We start from the raw sequence: 18,655 nt of genomic DNA, 5'->3' as shown, positions 1-18,655 counted from the left end.
TATGTCATAAAGCGTGACAGCTACTTTTAAAGGGATGATCTCAAAGCCTTACCTGAAATCAGATTTTTACTGTGGAACTGGTAATTGAACAAACAAGATACACTTAACAAGGTGGTGGGAAGGCTGTGTTGTGTTTGTTTGGTTGGTTGTTCATTTTTGGTTTCTAAGTACTTCAGAGGAAGTAGGTAAAGGCATGATTCAGATCTGTAATTTGCATGGAGGTGACCGCTTTTCTTATAAATTTAGAGACTTAAATTTTCCATCTCAAACCCACCAATATACATCTGCTCACAACAGTCCCCAGGAAAAAAAATCAGACTTTGAAGTAGGTCACCACATGCAACTTGAAATGTGGCAGAGAAAGCTGTCTAAAGGAAAAATACAAGCATTTCTTCCTTCTTTTGTTTTCCTATATTTGAAGTTTATGAAATGCAGAAAAGCTAAAAAAAAAAAGACAGAATCAACACAGCTATTTTCTTTCTTGGAGAAAGCAGGTAAAGAATACAACTGAAAGTGTGTGCCACTTATCTGTTACTGTGCAGTACCTTGAAATATAACAAAGTTCTGAAATTAAACTGGATTACAAAAAACCTTTTTCTCACCTGAGCCTTCTTGTGACCTGGAATACATCAGTGATCCTCTGACTCAGATGTCAATGAGGCCAGACTGTGAAGCTATACCTTGGAAAGTTGGACAGTTTATCTTTTACTTGCCAGAGGAGTCTTAGAGGATACAATATAAAAGTGACCACAGTTACTACTGCTATTGCAGTAGTATATAATCACATAGAGAAGGATAAATACTTATAACATCAAGCTCATGAAGTTTCTAGCTAAAACATTTCTGAGCTTAATATGAATTTGATATATTGAAAATAAAATATACTTTATCACCTATATAGATATTTTCCTTTTTATATTATATAATTATATGTAAAGCACATCATGTATTTAGCTTAATAACATCTTGAAAAATAAAAGCCCATTAACACTAACTTCACTAAGCTGAAACAAAGGCTAAAATTTAAACTGAAACAAGGATCACTAACAAAAGAGAAGAAATGATTTATATTGATATCATGTCTATCACCAGAACCAATAAAAGAGACCAAAGAATCAAATTTTCTAAAGAAAAAGTATCTTTCTCCTAAGAGAGGAGAAGGGTGGTATATTGCCTTAATATAGTTTTTTTTAGACCTTATTTAAATTAGGAGCTATAATCTATATTTCCACTTGTTATCCTCAGGTTCAAAATCCAGTTGCATACAGTATTCACTGGGCTACTTTTATTAGATTGCTAAAGTAGTTCAACTTGCATTACCATGGATTATGAAAAACACAAATATATCACTCTAAGGAAGCCAGGAATACAGAAACAGATGTCCAAAATAACAGTAACACCTCACTAGTAAACCTCTTTGCTTTTTATGTTTGAGGAATTTTTTGCCTCTTCTTGTCCTTGATTAAGATACCCTGCTAAACCTGCCATTGCAAAACAAAATCACTTTCTGAATCCCTTTTGAATCTATACTAAGGAAAACCCACAAAATTGTGCATTCTGCCTCATAAGTATAGCATAGTCTCTTATGTGTTTCAATTCAAACAGCATCCTGAAGTATTAGTTTCACTAAGAAATAGAACTAGAAATGTTAAAAATAACTAGAAGGAAAATACTACAGAAGCAAGTATGCAGTATTTTAAAATAATAATTTTCCAAAACAGTGCCTAAACAAAGTGCTCTGAGTATATTAATTAGTTTCTAAAAACTCAGATGTTTTCATAATACAAAACTAAGTGCAAAATTCTTTGTACACCATAAGCTATAAGAAAAAGGAATCATTTAAAATCATATAATAAGTAAAATCAGAGGTCAAGCATAATCAGATGCCAGCTGTGATTCTTGAACAGAAACACCTAGCCATCTATTTAAAGAAATTAAGAATTAAAGGTGAAATTAAAGATCCTGATATGACCATGAAATTCTATTAAAATACAATGTTATTACCAATATTACTAGGTGGTAATACACTACTATTACTTCATTCCAATATTCGGACAAAATAGCCTATGTTGGCAGCTCAAAAGGTCAAATTCCATAGGCAATAAAACTTGTAAGATTTTATATGACTAAAACATATATGATATATAATATATATAATGATATGAAGGCTCAACTATATATCCAAGTATAAAATTATATGAATCTATGACTAATCAGGTCTTACACAAGTCTTAAGAACAAAAAAAGTGCAAAGGTATCTTTATGAAGAGATGATAAAATTTTTAAAGCAGATAAAATTTTATTGGACAAAGTGAGGGATGTCACCCTCCTAAATAATTTTGCCAACTATACTATCTGTAATAGGAGTGGCTCTGCCTCCACTTTGCTCTATTTACTGAAGCGAATGTGCTTTCAAGCAGAAAAGATATTGAGGGTGTTCTGAATATTATTTGCTCTGGAAGACAAACGGCTGCTACAGTTCAGTTTCAAGTTCAGTTTTGTATGAGATCATCTGATGCTTCAATGGGGAAGCTCAAGTTTTCATCATATAAATATTTCAACAAAAAAATCTTAACTCACAGAGACATTTTCCATTAGCTGAACTACTCAAATAGAGATATATATTTCCCCATGTCAACATGATAAAGACTCAAGCCATTGCCCCTGCTATATTTTTCTTTAGATCTCCTCATGTGGCTCCTGTAGCCATGACAGAATATGTTTGAAAGACTGTCACCTGCTCCATTGAAATGACTAACCTTTTGTCAGACAAGCACTTCACAGACTGCTGTGTTTTCCCTTGCTTTTGGCACAGAAATGGAAAAGAAAAAAATCACTAATAATCTACAATAGTTAGCATGAATCTAGAACTGCTAACTAAAACCTCAAGGCAAGCACAGGAAGGGTGGTGTTCAAAATAGTGCTTTGCATATATACCACTAAACAAATTGTATATAGCAATTATACTCTGAAATATATTATTTGATAGCAACTATCATTTGAACACTGCAAAAGCAGTATATCTGTTTAAAATGGCTCAATTTCCTTAATTAGGTACCTAAATTACTGTGCTTCAATAAAGGAATATCCAACCACTTTTAGGGAAACAGACAATTCCTAGAAATGATTGTGCAAGGTTAATAAGAATGTACTTTCACATCTCTTTCTCAGGTTACAGAGACTGGACGCGACTACTGAACTTCCAGACAGTTCTACATAAGTCATGGCATAAATTCATACCAAATATCTCTACAGGGAAGAGATCCAGCATCTGGAAAGTGACTATATGTGTTACCTTTTCATCCATTTTCCTGAAACTTAAAGGCTAGCAATTGCACTTTTTCTCGAATGGAAAGAAAAGAAAAATGGGTGCAGGAGTAACAGCTACATGTCCAGCTTTTGGCGTGCTAGTTCTGCTTGAGACTTGAGAACAGACAACTCATACAGTACTAAAAAAACCTTTACTTAGTTTATTTTAATTTCTCCTCTTTTTAGCATTTGAAAACTTGATTAAGGCACTGTTTTGAATTGAAGGTGTCATTAACATTAACTTATTAAGTTTCCTCTGGTATACAAATGTTTGGGTCACTATTTAGTATTTGATTATCATACTGCAATTCACTCTGGAGAAAACTCTGAACATTCCTAAAGTACAAGTTTACTTCAGTTGCAGAGAAACATTGGAGCACTGTGTTCTAGGGAGTTTGCTGTTTGGAAAGAGTATGCTAAATTAACATATGGAGAAGCAGGAGAAGGTATAATTTGTATACCTTTTGTATACTCAGTAGTATGTTTCCAAAGCATTTGTCTGCTTCAGGCTCTGTTCATTTTCCAAGATACAACTTGATTCTTCCATATAAGCTCTACAGCTCTGGCCCTGCTTTACACTGAAATAATTTATCAGGACATAGCTGAAGATGGAGGAGATTGTAGTTGGAAGACCACATCCTTCTGAATGCAAGAACCTGAAACCTGCTTTAAAAGACATAAGCACAAACACTGTTTACCAAAAATCTTGATGTATTTGAAAAACTGCCTAGAAATTTTTGTTTTTGGATTCACAATTTGAAACAGATCTACTTGCAAGAGACCCTGATATGAATAGAAAAAAAAAAAGAATCCTTGTTAGCTATTTTCTATTAAAAAAAAAAAGTTTTGCAAAGTCCCCATTTACCTTAAAAAAAAATAAATGGTATTGAACAAAAGCTAATACAAAACTGTCTACTAATTTTACAGTAGATTTTAACAGCAAAAGTGTAAGAGCAAATATTTATATAACAAATACAATTAAGTCTATTTATTGCTAGAAATCCCATGTAATTAAAAGATGTGTGTCGAAGGGACAATTTGCATTTTTTTTAATTTATTTGCAAGGCAACTAGCACCAACTATAACACAAAGGTTGACCAGCATGTGCAATATAAATCTTTTTCAACACTCATTAAGCTTCCTGTTAAGTTATTGGAGAAGAAACAGTCAAAATCATCACTTGCATGTAAATAAACTTTGCCCTTTTCATTAAAGGCCCATGCTTGAAGTAGATTTGCCCAGAAAAATGTTCATGGGAAGTTACATTGTTAGCTTATTTAAAGTGTTATCAAACATTTCCAGTGAAGTTTGCACTCATAATTACAATTACACAAGAGGAAACTGTACTACATCTTTCAAATTAAATCTTTTTTTTTTTTTTTTTTTTTCTTTTTCATATGTCATCAGTAGCAAAGTCTTAGCTCAAATACATTACATTATTGATTTTGATGGCATCAGAATTAATTATATTACAGTTTAGGAAATTACATATTTAAATAATATCTCCCTCTACAATGAGTAACAAGTACTTGTCGTGGAAAGATACTCAGTTTTTTAGCAGTGAGCTTTTTCCACCATCTATTTCTTCTCAAGTACAAACCATCTATCTTCTCTTTCCTCTCTCAGGTATAAAATTACAAATCATTCTGCCTGCCAATTAACATGCCATACTTACATGATTTTCAATGCAAAGGAAATTGTCCAGAACAGCAGGATTTCAGACACTATTGGGACCTAGTTGAATCAAATAGACTAAAGATATCTTAAAAAATAAAAATTCTGCTGAAATTTGTCATAATAAAACAAAATTTATGAGCTATGGATAGTTAAATTCAACGAATACTCTTTGTGGTCTGTGAATCCTCTCCATTTATTCTCGTATTAGACAAGCTAGAATTTAAAGTGCCTCTCCCCAAAACCCATGCTATAAAGGGTTAAAAAGAAGAATAGTGATAGCTTTCAAAACATATGTTAGGAGAAAATATCACAGTAACAGTGAAACACTTCAGAACATTTCAACCTCTTTTGCCATACATCCCCATACATAACATTCAGTTTTACCCAGGAATCAGTGGAGAGTAGTTTGTGGAATTAATTTTCTCTAATTCATTACCTTTCATGTAAGTAGACAGCTACTTCATTTCTAGTAAAGTAGCTTTTTAAGAAAAGTGCCATTAATATATTGAACAACTGAATATGAAGTTTACATTAATATCCTACTGCAGTTCTAAGTGTCACTGATGGTTGCTCAGGCTGTTCCACCAGGATTTTTTGAAGATTCTTTTCACCTCCCACACATCACTTTGCATTGGCTACAGCTCTTTCTTGTTTTCAGTCCTTTACTTGAATTCAGTCTAAAGCACACCCTTAGGCACATCTTGGAAAGCATCCTACTTACTGTAACATGAAAGATGTCAAGTTTTAATGAACATTATGGGACAAATGAGCCATTGGCCCATAATTCAACAGCAAAATCACACACACACACACACACAAAAAAAAAAAAAAAAAACCCCACAAAAAAAAACCCCACAAACCCCAAAACAACCCAAAACCTGAAACCCCAATTAATTCTGTGTTTTTTACAGCAAGAAGAAAAAAACCCCACGTGTCATTTGGTACAGACAATCTTATACATCTGGACAGAAGCCCATCATGCAGTCTCCTACTCTCATAATTTGAGAGTACAAGAAAGTGAACAACTGATTAGAATTAAAATATCCTTTGCTTTCCTTCCTGAAAAAGCTTCCCTTCCAGCTTAGGGAAGAGTGGCTGGAAAACTGCTGAGAGGAAAAGTATCTGGGGGTGCTGCTTGACACCCCGCTGAACATGAGCCAGCAGTGTGCACAGGTGGCCAAGGCGGCCAACAGCATCCTGGCTTGTATCAGGAACAGTGTGGCCAGCAGGAGAAGGGAAGTAATCACGTCCCTGTAACTCAGCACTGTTGAGGCCACATCTTGAGTATTGTGGTCAGTTCTAGGGCCCTCACTACAAGAAGGACATCGAGGTGCTGTAGCATGTCCAAAGAAGGGCAAAGAAGCTGATGGAGGGTCTGGAGAACAAGTCTTATGAGGAGTAGCTGAGAGAACTGGGGTCGTTTTGTATGAAAAAGAAGAGGCTGAAGGGAGACCTTATCCCTGTCTACAACTATCTGAAAGGAAGTGTTAATGAGGTGGGCACTGGACTCTTCTCCCAACTAAGAAGCGATAAAACAAGAGGAAAGGATCTCAAGTTGTACCAATGGTGGTTTAGATTAAAAAACTTCTTTACCTAAAGGATGGTCTGTCACTGAAACAATCCACCCAGGGAACTATTGGAGTCACCATCCACGGGGTTATTTACAAGACACTTAGCATGTGTCACTTAGCAACATGATTTAGTGGTGGATTTGCCAGTGTGCTAGGTTATCAGCTGGATTTGATCATCCTAATGGTCTGTTTTTTCAACCAAAACTATTCTGTGATTCTGTTCTACCTCATAAGAATAACAAAGATGTAAGATAACATTGTACACATATCATAAGATGTGGCCTTTTGTTTTTTACACCATAACTTAATAACAGGTAGGTAACACTGATTCAATATGAATTCACACAGGAAATTCCTTGTTACTTTCATTGAAATTTTCACAAGTCTTTTGCTGGATAAGTATATGAGGTTGTATTTGGCTGCTAAAATATCTTGCATCTTATTCATGATATACATAGGTAGTGTTTGAACATTGGAGCTACTGAACACTTAGACTGAATTGCAACCTTATTTTGTTCACCAGTCTTTGTATCTTCTTGCAAACAAATTAGCACTGCTCAAAGCCTGTAATCAACAAATGCATTTATGATTATCTACGTGTCTGCATTTCTAACTTTAATTAGCTTGGAAAGCTTATTCAGCATTCCTAAAAAAAGGTAACCACAAAAGATAGCTAGTTAAATCCTTGATAAGCACCTTGATATATATGAACTTCTTTACAGCACAATACTTCCACTATTTGAAAAATTAATGAAATCTCAGACCCCAGTAACAAACTGAAGAAAATAATCTTTCTGCAGTCATAGTTTTCACTCTAAATGAGGACTCAATATCACAATTAGAGTCCTGGGGGAAAAAAAAAAAAAAAAAAAAATTTGTGGTAACATGTGCAATGAATTTTTCCTCCCAGTGAGGAGAGCTGTGAAAAAAAACCTGCCAGGTAAAAAACTTCTTTTCTGCTCAACAAAGAATAGAGTCTTACAGAAAGTTGAGGCCACTGTTGCTCTTGAGAGAACCTATTAAATCTGATGGATACCAATAAGAGAATTTACCAAAGACTTTGAAAGAAAAGGCAAACCAACAAGTGTATATTTTCAGACTGACATTTTAACTGAAAAAAATCTGTTGTGAAGATTTTTGTAGGACTTATTTTTGGTATCCTACCATAGCATGCCTTGAGAGTCATTTTATGTCCTTGTCTCTTTTGCCGTTTCTAGTTCAGAGAAAACAATTCTTACTGACCTGATAACCTTGAGTGCCGTTTGGGGAAATCTAAAATATGCTTACCTGTACATTTTCAGTAAATTCTTGGAATACTATCAGGAGTAAAAGAGACTTTAGTCTAGAATTTATTTGTCCTTAAATATTGATCCATGCTACTTCTAGCTGAGTGTACTGTCGTGATTTAACATGACTTGGCTTATACAACTTCTTCCATCGAACTTTCAAAATCCACCCTGGTTCAACGTAACAGGTTCAGTAAATGAATTTTAAACCAAGCTACTTCTGACTACCATTTCATCCTTGATGAAATAACAAATAAATAAATAAATAAAATCAAAACACAAGACTATACCCCTTCAATTTTGCTTCGCTGAGCACCTGTTAACACTCATATTTATGGCTAAATGCTGTAGAAAACAGCTGAAAGCAGTTTAACTAAAACCAAGAGAAGCTAAATACAGAAGGCACTGATAATCCTATATCAACTGACATCTTTGTTGGAGCAGTGAATAGCCTAGCTCTACCTTAATGAATGCTACATGGATACTTGCAGCTGCTGTTTGCCCTCCTGAAAGTTTTCTCTCCCCCAGGCTGAACAAGCCTCAGTCCTTGGACATCTCCTCATAGACCAAGTGCTACAGCCCCCCAAAATCTGCCAGAGTCCTGCACCCCCTAGACTTTTTCTATTTTAGTCATATCAGTATTATTAATAATTCATAACAATATTCTTAGCATGGTTATAACACAGGGCCAAAACTGAACAGTGCTTTAGATGTGGTCTACTGAGTGCTGAGTACAGGGGAATAATCACTTCCCCCAGCTACCAGCTGTACTTCTTTTAATAAAGCCCAGCATTTTTGCCCACTTTTCATGGCCTGACACACCATTGGCTGCCGTTCATCCTCTGTCTAATCAGACACCAGCGTTCTTTCCAGTACAGCTGCTCTACTTTCCAGCAGCTCCTCTTCAGTTCCCTGCCTATCCTGTGGCTCTTACTCCCCACGGGTACATTTGCCATGTTGAAACTTACGAGGCTCTTCTTAAAATTTATTCTGGATATGAGCAGATCAAAATTACTAGCACACTCTTTTGTAAGAAAGTATAAAGCAATTCCACTCCTGAATGCAGGCTTCTTACTCCCATCTACAAGATAAACATGGCATTTCAGGTATTTACTGCTGTTGTTAGCACTTATCCTTTCAGAACCTGTCACCTCTCAAATACCATTTTAAGAGATAAATTGAAGTTATGAAGTCTTTATAGCAAGATACAGAGCAGGCAAATAGGGATTTATTTTTGGCAATGTATGCCAAACATTTGGCTAGTTAATTCACAAACTTGACAGAGGATTTGCAGATTGCTTCAAAAATCACATGCTAGCTATCTTCAAGACATCAGAAGCAGCCCTTGAATGTTGTTAGGAATTACCTCTTCCCTCAATTTCTCACAAGCCACACAATTACACTGTACTCAAAAATGGCAACTTACATGGGGTAGGTCTTCAATGGAGAGCTCTAGAATATGCGGTGGTTAGTATCCAATAAAAATAAGTAGTGTCATGTTAAAAAAAATAATTTACTGCCAAGACATCAACTAAATACTGAAACTTGGTGAGGGAGGGATGGAAACAAGAGCCTTAGGTGGTGGGTCAGTACTTGTATCCTGCCTGGCTTTAAATTGCCAAGCAGACACAAGATTACTTCTTTGTTTCAGCTTGAACAGAACAATGATTCACCAGCCAATGAGATCCAGAACACTATTATTTGATAACTCTAGGAACTCAGCTGTATTTCTCCAGGATTAGTTTCCAAGGATAAGTGTGCAAAACTTGTCTCAAATGAATGGCTACATGAACATCTGTCACACTGCCGATGTTTATTTCAGCTTCTTCCTCGTGTTCCATTTCTTTAAAGACATAGACATATTGACGAAGTATCTTTATGAAAAAGGCTGAGTCCCAAAGTGACAAAAGGTCAAATACTAACCAAAACTGCATGAAAACCATATGCTATCATATAGCAGGTATTTAGGAGGTGAAAAATTAATAATTCTGCAAATAAGTGATCCTAAATATTGTATTAACAGAAAGAAGGCTAAAATAGAGAAGGGAAAGAAGAAAATTTGGTCCAGGACTGCAGGTAACTTGGAATGAGTTAAACCTATCACCACAGTATACATATATATGGATATTGTGGCTGGTCAGGTTGAAGCAACATTAATATTTCATGGCTTATTAGTCTTTTTATTATTTGACAACATGGTGCAGTCTGGTGATTCAGAAATGTTCTTTCTTTTAAATTTTTATTGAATTTGAGTAGAAAAAAATCCTACTAAGCAAAATTAAACATCACAATTGTTTTCACACTGGTAAGTCTGAGCAAAATAAGGCAATGAAGCACTTGAGACAGATGATGCCTTCAGATGGTGAGGTGCTACATTTACAGATGATCCAAGGTACTATCACACAGCTGCAGTAACTAAACAGCATATACATACCCCAAAGACCACTGTTTCCTGGCTTACCTTTAACAGTGACAGGTTGCAGTTGTCCAATTAAAAGTAAATCTGACAGGACTCTACTCTGTTTTGTAACTTCAGAAAATGTAATTGTAGTGAGATTACTGAAGCTAAGATGCTCTGGGTAATTTTAACAATTGACTTCCTGCTCTTTTTGTAGCCTTGTGTTATGAGAGGCTCCTTAAGCCATACAGGAGACCCTGCCAGCCCAAGGCAGTTTTGTTCCTGTGTTAGGACCAAGTTACCTCCAGCAGCAAGAGCTGTGCTGCCCGTAAAGTTGCTACCTAAACCATACCCTGAAATTAAGGGGCTGATGAAGATAACTTCCATTGATTTATACAATGGTTTGGGTTGGAATAGACCTTAAAGATCATCTAGTTCCATCTTCCCTGCCAGTACTCCCAGCTCCCTCTCTGCTGGGCCACAGTTATATTTAGAGCTGCATTGATTTAAGGGTACACTAAGCCTGAGTAATATACGTAGTAAGAAATTCAGCAATTTTTATTATCACTGGAATCTATTAATAAAAAAAATTGAGACAGTTAAAATATTGCATACCTCATAATCACTACAAGCAATAAAATACATTCTATATTCACTACACCAAGTTTTAATAATAGTAGTAATTGTTTTAAGTGATATTGGAAATCCTGAATCCAGAAAATTCTATGCCTAAATAGTAAAAGACCATGTAACTCCGACAGATTCCAGCTTGAGGTGAGTCAAGTTAATTTATATCTGTCCCATGCATCAGCTTCATTAGGAAATTGATATGTTAAATTATAACCCTGCTCATCCTTCTACAAACCCATTAATCAAATTTCCTACTCTTTCTTCAGTAACATTGAAACAAAGATTAATTTTGAAGTCACTCTAAATCAAGTGCCACGTCCTACCAAATATCACACTATACTTTGCCAATATATATATCTCTTTCCCTCCTCTATATTTCTTATTAACTGGCAGGTTTATCGAGCAGTTTTTCATGTTAGAAAATACTTTTCCTGAAGAAAACAAATAAACCACACTAGAGATTCTCTGATCTGTCATTTTCGTTGTATTTACCTGATATTAACCTCATAACTATGTATGGTTTTTTAGGATCTGTGTATGGAATTTCTTCTTCATCACCTTCTATTATAACAGTAGTTCGGTAAAACCTGAGAGTGATAAAGTCTCCTTTCCAAGATACTCTGTCTCTCATGCAGCTTCACTGAATGCGCAATCTAATCATTAGCAGACTAATTAGTTTGGACTTAACTAGGACTTCACAGTGACAGAATGATCATTAGCTTACAAAGTTTTTAAGAAAAACAAAGGTACATACACATAAACAAACCCCTGATTTTTAAGCTACCAACAGCTCTCCTTTACTTTAGAACAAATGTTTTGATTTTAAGAAGACAAGGCAAAATTACCTTTTTTCTGACAGAAAAGATATAAATAAATAAATAAATAAATAAATAAATAAATAAAATTAGAAGTTGAAGCCATAGTAGTTTTTTAACAAACATATTTAAAAACCCTTTTCTGTTACAGTGACTTAAACTGCCTGTGTCTTCAGACTTATAAATATGGTTTTCAAAGTTAAAAAAAGAGAAAGGTTGAGACAGAAGGGTAAAATTATAGCTACGCACAAAGCTCCAACTCTGTAACTTTCACAACTTTGATCCCAATACTAAAGAGCATCCTGAAAATCAACTAAATGCAGATCAGTAGAAATCAGAGATCCTTCAACTTGCACCATAGTCTGCTTGTGACTGTTTGACACCTTCTGCAGAGCATTTAGAATCTTGTTGGAATGGAAAACAGTTTAGCTAGGAAAAAATATTCCGACCAATAAAAATTACAGATTAGCTTATTGGCATCTGAATGATCACTTATTCAGTCATCCATATCTTATTACACAGAAGATTAAAGAATATAGTGCACTACTTCTTTGTATTTTGACCCCTTCCTGTTGTTATCCTAAGTTTACTGCAGCCAAGTCTATCATCATAGAATTTTAAAATGAGTATCTTCTCTGCCTAACGAGGGAGCTTATTTCTGACAGAGACAGTCGTGATTTACAGCCAATTTGTAATAGATGAGAAAGTTGGAAAAGCAGACACTGGTCACAGCAGCAACAGTAATCACATATCACAGAAATCTTTCTGCTACACATTATTTCACACATTCTCATTTTCAGAAAGATATTAGTATTGCCCTCATTATAGTCTTTCTTGAACTACTACAGTCCTGTTAAATTCCTCCTCTCCATGTCTCCATTTTTGAAAAACAGTGAAGCAATCATCATGGTCCTACCCTCCTATGGAAGCTCTTAAAGATTTATATTTAAATTGGAAAGAAACCTGAAACCCAATTAGTTAAAGGCACATCCTCGAGAAAGACTTCTATTCACTGCAACACTTGTTATTGACAAGTTTTTCACTAGAAACTACAGAAAGTTTTAGAAAATGTGAATTTTTTTTTTCCCCTTGTCATTGGAGTTTTGATTATCTCTCCCATGAAGAGCTAAGTAGAATTTAAATATATAAGAGGAGCCACTCTCGAGATTATTTTTTTTCTCCTTTATAACTTTTCACAATATTCATCTAGCCAGAGGACAGATTCATCAGACGTGTTTCCCCAGTCCTGTCAGAAGAGGAACCCGCATCATCTCCTCTGAGCTCTTCATGTATTTTGAAAGCCTGAAAACCAACAAGCTTCAGAGTTTTCCCTATTCTCCCCTAACCTCTCACATCTGAACATGTGCATCTGCTTCCACAGCTGAAGACTGATTGCCCCTACTGCAAACCAGGGAGAGTATTCTGTGTGCTATGTCACATTTTCTTCACAGGATCAGCTCAATCCTAATGAATTAGACTGCAATTATCATTAATTATCATTAATAAGAGTTAGCTCAAAATCTATTTTAAGCCCTGCATTCATTTTCACTTGGATATTTTTGGCATTCTCTTTATTTAAAATTCTAATGATGCTGTTTAGAATGTTTTCTGGTATTGAAAAATTGTAATTGTCCAGCTTTGAAATGTGCCCTTTTACACAGCTATAAATTGAGTGTATTCCAGGACAGGTTCAGAGGCTTCCCAGTCAGTAGTCAGCATTTTTTATTTTTTAATTAAAAATAATAATAATAATCACAATTGGTATCCAAAAATCATGCGTCATGTTTGCTGTTTCCACTTATGGGTTTTTCGTGGGTTTTTTTGTTGGTTTGGTTTGGTTTGCTTTGGTTTGTTTTTTTCCACCATATAGGTGACAGACATGCTTACCAGTGGTATTTACAGGAGCTCTGGCAGCAGACTCTTCCCAGTGAGGCTGACAAATGCAAAAGCTTTTCAGGGGCAGTGGAAGCATTAATACTCAGGGCTCAATTTCATGAGCTTCAAGAGCAATCCTTCAAAAGCTTAAAAGACCTCCAGCAGGACAGCTAATAGCAAAAACAGTAGGAGATCCAACTACTATGCTCTGTGCTAGCCCAAAGGTTTCAAAGAGATTCATATTTCATTGTTCCAGAGCAGGGAAAAAAAAAAAAAAGTGGTGAAGATAAGGAAGAGCAAACTGGGAACTGCTTTCTTTGATGCTTCTCATCTCAGAGAAACACTGAAGACATGAAAAGTAAAATCCAATTACACATTGCTAGCATGTGACAATCACAGAACAATAAACTGAGAAGAAAACAAGAACAAAAACTGTGATGTGAACAGTAAAAATGGCATGAATCAAACACAGCTTATTTCTTATTGTTTCATATAAACTGTTCCACAAATATTTTTACACATTTACATAAAGCCTACAACGCACACTAGGATATCTAGATGTGAAAGATATACAACTGGTTTAGACTGTAATTCTTGCCTGTGTCTCAGGACACACTAAAAATGTATACTTTGTTTATTTCATTAAATTTTGCTTCCCTATTGAACATTACCATTCAGAAAATGCAGCATAAGACTACATATTCCTAGAAAAATTCCTCTAAATGGATAAAACTGGGATAAACTTGGATTAATAAATTATTCAAAAATTGGCCATTATTTAATTACTAACATGAAGAAACATCCCACCGATTTTTGGAAGTACGTATATTGCTAAAGAATTTCACTGCAATGCTGGAATCAATGGTAATCAAGTAGTGGTGTATTATTCCTGAATGATTTTAATAATTTTCGGTTATTATATAATTTTTCTTGTAAACCACATAACACTGCTTTTGTTCCCTGAGGAAAAATGTTTTAAATGTGAGATTATAGGCTAACAAATGCACTACAGAAAAAATACATATGAAAGATTTTTTATCTCACTTTTCTACTTATAAGTACATTTTTGCATTATGCAAATTCACTTTAAAGTGATGGGATTTGAATCTACTTTTTATTTGTAGTAAATACTCATCATTTTTTGCTATCCTATTTATTTACATTTCTTTTGTAAACAAGAATTCCCAAGAATGTATGGTGCTTGCTTTTTTAAATCTACCTGTCCTTTTTCCCAGAAAGGTCTCATGTTTGTATTTACAGGCTTTTTATTTTGCACCAATACTGTTATTTTCAGCAAATAGTTGAAATTATACAAAATGGGACACTTTCTCCCTAGGAGCAATTTTAAGATCTTGAGCGGCTTGAGCTATCGTTTGGCTACTGGACCAACTTTGTGTCCATAGTGATAAGGGATAGACTGTACAGGCATTCAAACATCTAAGCTTGAAAATAGGATGACTTGTGAGATTTTTCAAATACATTTAAGCTTAAAACTTTCAGAAAGTTACTTAGAAAACTCTGGTTTTCCCTATTCCTGTTTCATGCATGACCTTGAGCATTCTGTGTCTCATGTTCCCCCTCTCTAAAGTGGATGCAATAATATCACGGTCCCATCTCATCTGGAAATGTTCAGGCAAAGTCATCCACTGTGAAGTTGTCAGGGGCTGCTTCATTGTTGGTGAATTAATCAGGCACAGCTGCTGTTGTGGAATGGGTGAGTATGAGCACCATGTAGAGATGTTCACAGTACATCTTCGTGTCTTTGTCATGTGCAAAAAGTATGTTTCTACGCTTTCCTTCCTGAGGATGTTGCAGGAAGTCAAATATTTTTCAGGTTTACATGTTTCCAAATAGTAACTTTGTTCTCATTTAAGAAGAAATAGTTGATATAAAGAAAAAACTTGGCTACGTTTGATTTTCAATTTTACTGCTGAAATAGCACAGTTGATCTAGCCTCATGACAAACATATTTTTTTCCCTTAAACCATAATAGCTCTATCTTTCTGTAAGCAAATGCCAGAAAATTTCCATCATCAGCTCACTGTTTTCTAGGGCAGCTATGTTCAAAAGTTCAGTTTCACACTATTGAGGTACAAATCAGTAGAAAATCTCAAATAAAACCTACTAGTTCTCAGTTCTGCAGAAACAAACACATCTGTGGTCACAGGTGAATGCTAATCTGTAAGTGTAGTAAAGATCTACAATTACTCAGAACTTATTTGTATGAGTGAGAGAGAAGCGGCACTGCGATATTGTATTTAGTGCCAAGGTAGCAGTAAGAGCTTCCTTACCTCTTCTTATTTCAATATATCTTTTCATACTACCTAGTTTTGAACCAGCTGCCAAAGAGATAACTAGTTGAGTTACAGAAACAAAAAGATCAACAAATGATTTTTAAGCCCTATAGTGTGCTCTACAAATGAAAGCCTACCATTACCTAGAAAGAACCTACTCCTTCCCTTTCATCAGAAGCCTGCTTATTTTACTGATTGATTCTTCTCCTTTATATCCAGTAACATAGTTTTTGCCTTTTAGAAAACTGAAGTAAGATACTCTAAACAGAAAGCAGGTTCAGCAGTGAGGCTGAAGTCTTCTGCATGACCGCTGCCTCATACCCATTCTTTTTCTGAGCATTTGTTTCCAAATCAGTTAATCATCCCACCATAACACTGATTCCTAAATGTTTTTGTTCTGACTATGATAATCAATATGAGATGGCAAGCCTTTAAAAAACCAGACAGATTCTCAAACATAAATTTCTTCCCATATTCATTAATTTAGAAATAAGCTCATCGGCCAAAAAACATGATTATAAATTAAATTAAGTCTCCATTTGCATCCTAAATGTACTAGTAAGTAGAACTAAAGAATACTACTGAATTACATTGGGATAACTGGAAAATAACAACACATAATTGATATGTTGGTACAGTTGTCTGTGTTCTGTCAAAAAATCCTGCATTCAGACATTTGCATCTTATTGAGAAAAAGATAAAAGATGCTGATTATATTTAAGTTTACCTTCAAATTTTGTTATTGTCCCAGACTAAGAGCCTTATTACGTTCTTTGCTGAAAAGCTTTAGGATTTTCAAGAAAATATTGTGGGCAAGGAAAGTTATTTGTTAAACAGAAAAAAGTAATTGTCATTCACCTTCAAAATTAACAGAAAGACCCTTATTTTTTTTCATTTAAAATTAAGAAGATAATTAATTTTAACTAAATAATTGAAACATTTTTTGTTTGCTATCATATCCATTTTTTTGGTGGAAACCAAATTGTTTTGTGTTGAACTGGAAGAAAGTTCTCCTCACGAAATAGTTCTTAATAGCATCCCTCTGCTAGAAAGAGCAATTGAGAGCTATTTCAGCTCATTTCACTTCAAGAAAATAAGTATAGCATTTCTTATATTGATAAAAGGTTAAAGTTTAAATGACAATAATTCAGTGCTTGAAAGATACAGAGCTGGTACCAGTAATTCATATTATCCTCTAAAGAAATTATTTGTTTGAAAATGGGTGCAAGTGTTAGGTGTGCTAGTAATACTAAATGATTAGGAGAATTAAAACAGTTTCCTTACAAAGACTCTATTTTCATTTGCATTCTTGATCTAAACCAAGAAAAAGCCCAATAAAGTGAACTAAAGCATTCATCTTGAAGGGAAAATGGTGAAGAACAAGAATTACACCATTTTGCCTTTCCTATACAAGAAGTGGACACTAGTTTTGGGGCTTTTTTGGAAAGAGCTGAAAATTTTCCTACTGTTCAACCAAGTGCATAGTTGTGGTATGCATGGACAAACAGCTAACATCATCAGTGGGATGTCTGGTACCCAGTGTGGCCAGAAGCCCTCAGACTGACCTTCACCAGAGTACTCAAGAGTGCTGAATCCATGGACTGCAGGGCCAGTCTGCTCTGGGGAGCCACACGTTCCCTCTGATGCTGCTCAGAACTTCTCCATCACCACCACACAGATGATGTGAACGGCCTGTGGGAAAGCCCAGTCTCTGCTGGATGCAGTGTGCTTTCTCTAAAGTCCTGAAGCAATGCTGCACTTACAAAAGGGCACAACACTAGGAGGAAAAAGAGGCAAATGTGACTGAACTGACCAAAATATATGCAGAACTTCTGGACAAAGATCAGCATGACACTTCATATTGTGTAAAGGGTCGTTCTCCACTCCCTCGCCTTAGAGTCTTCTTTAAGCTCCTCACAGAGATCAAATAAAGTTTGTCAAATCCCTATGTACAAACTGCTCCCCCATTAAACCTAAGAGCAAGAGTGTGCTAAGCTCTCTAAATCCTGTTAGAAAGATAAACCCATAGATCTTCTCCAGTGTCTCCAGTGTCTAACAACAGCATTTGCTATTCTCTTTGTGCTGCTACTTCCAAGCCCTGCCTCAATGAAAATTCATAAATACTGCTCTAATTAGTAACTCTTATTTAATTCATTTTTCTTTAATGTGAAAATCCACCTGTGCTTTTCTCTGAGTGGAACGTGTTCTCTATCAAAATATGAAACCCACACTTACCTTATTCTACAGTATTTCTTATACAGTTATGTAATTATATGTTTGCATACTTATAGATATATATAACATACGTATGTTTGTTTACACTTAAACCCCTACTTATATATCTTACATATACTGATTTCCCATTTCATACATATCATTGGTGCATTCTCTGGAGATCTTAGCCTAGAATGGCCATAAAAGCTGAACTACAAATCAACAGCTGGGCATATTAAAACAGGGCAAAGGACAAATACCTGATTATTGAAACACCGGTAACTGAACTACTGATCTTCTTTTGTATTGATCTAAACTACCTTGTGTTGAAAATACAGTCAAAAGTGCACAGACACACCAGATTATGTATTTAAAATCTTCACTACCTTCAGACTAGAACCACTAGGCAAAACCCGTATTTTTACTGCAATATTGCCACTTACTTCTGGGAGCAAGGCTCAGTATTTTTTCCTCTCATGTTATGTTTTGAGAACAAGCCAGACAGATTCAGACATGGGACTTCTAGATGCAGTGACAGAAAAACATAATGTCACACTGACCTAGAACTGTCTGACCTGTATGCTTC

This window comes from Heliangelus exortis, chromosome 2, assembly GCF_036169615.1.
Source record: "Heliangelus exortis chromosome 2, bHelExo1.hap1, whole genome shotgun sequence".
Classification (NCBI taxonomy): domain Eukaryota; kingdom Metazoa; phylum Chordata; class Aves; order Apodiformes; family Trochilidae; genus Heliangelus; species Heliangelus exortis.
Note: the sequence above shows the minus strand (reverse complement) of the source record.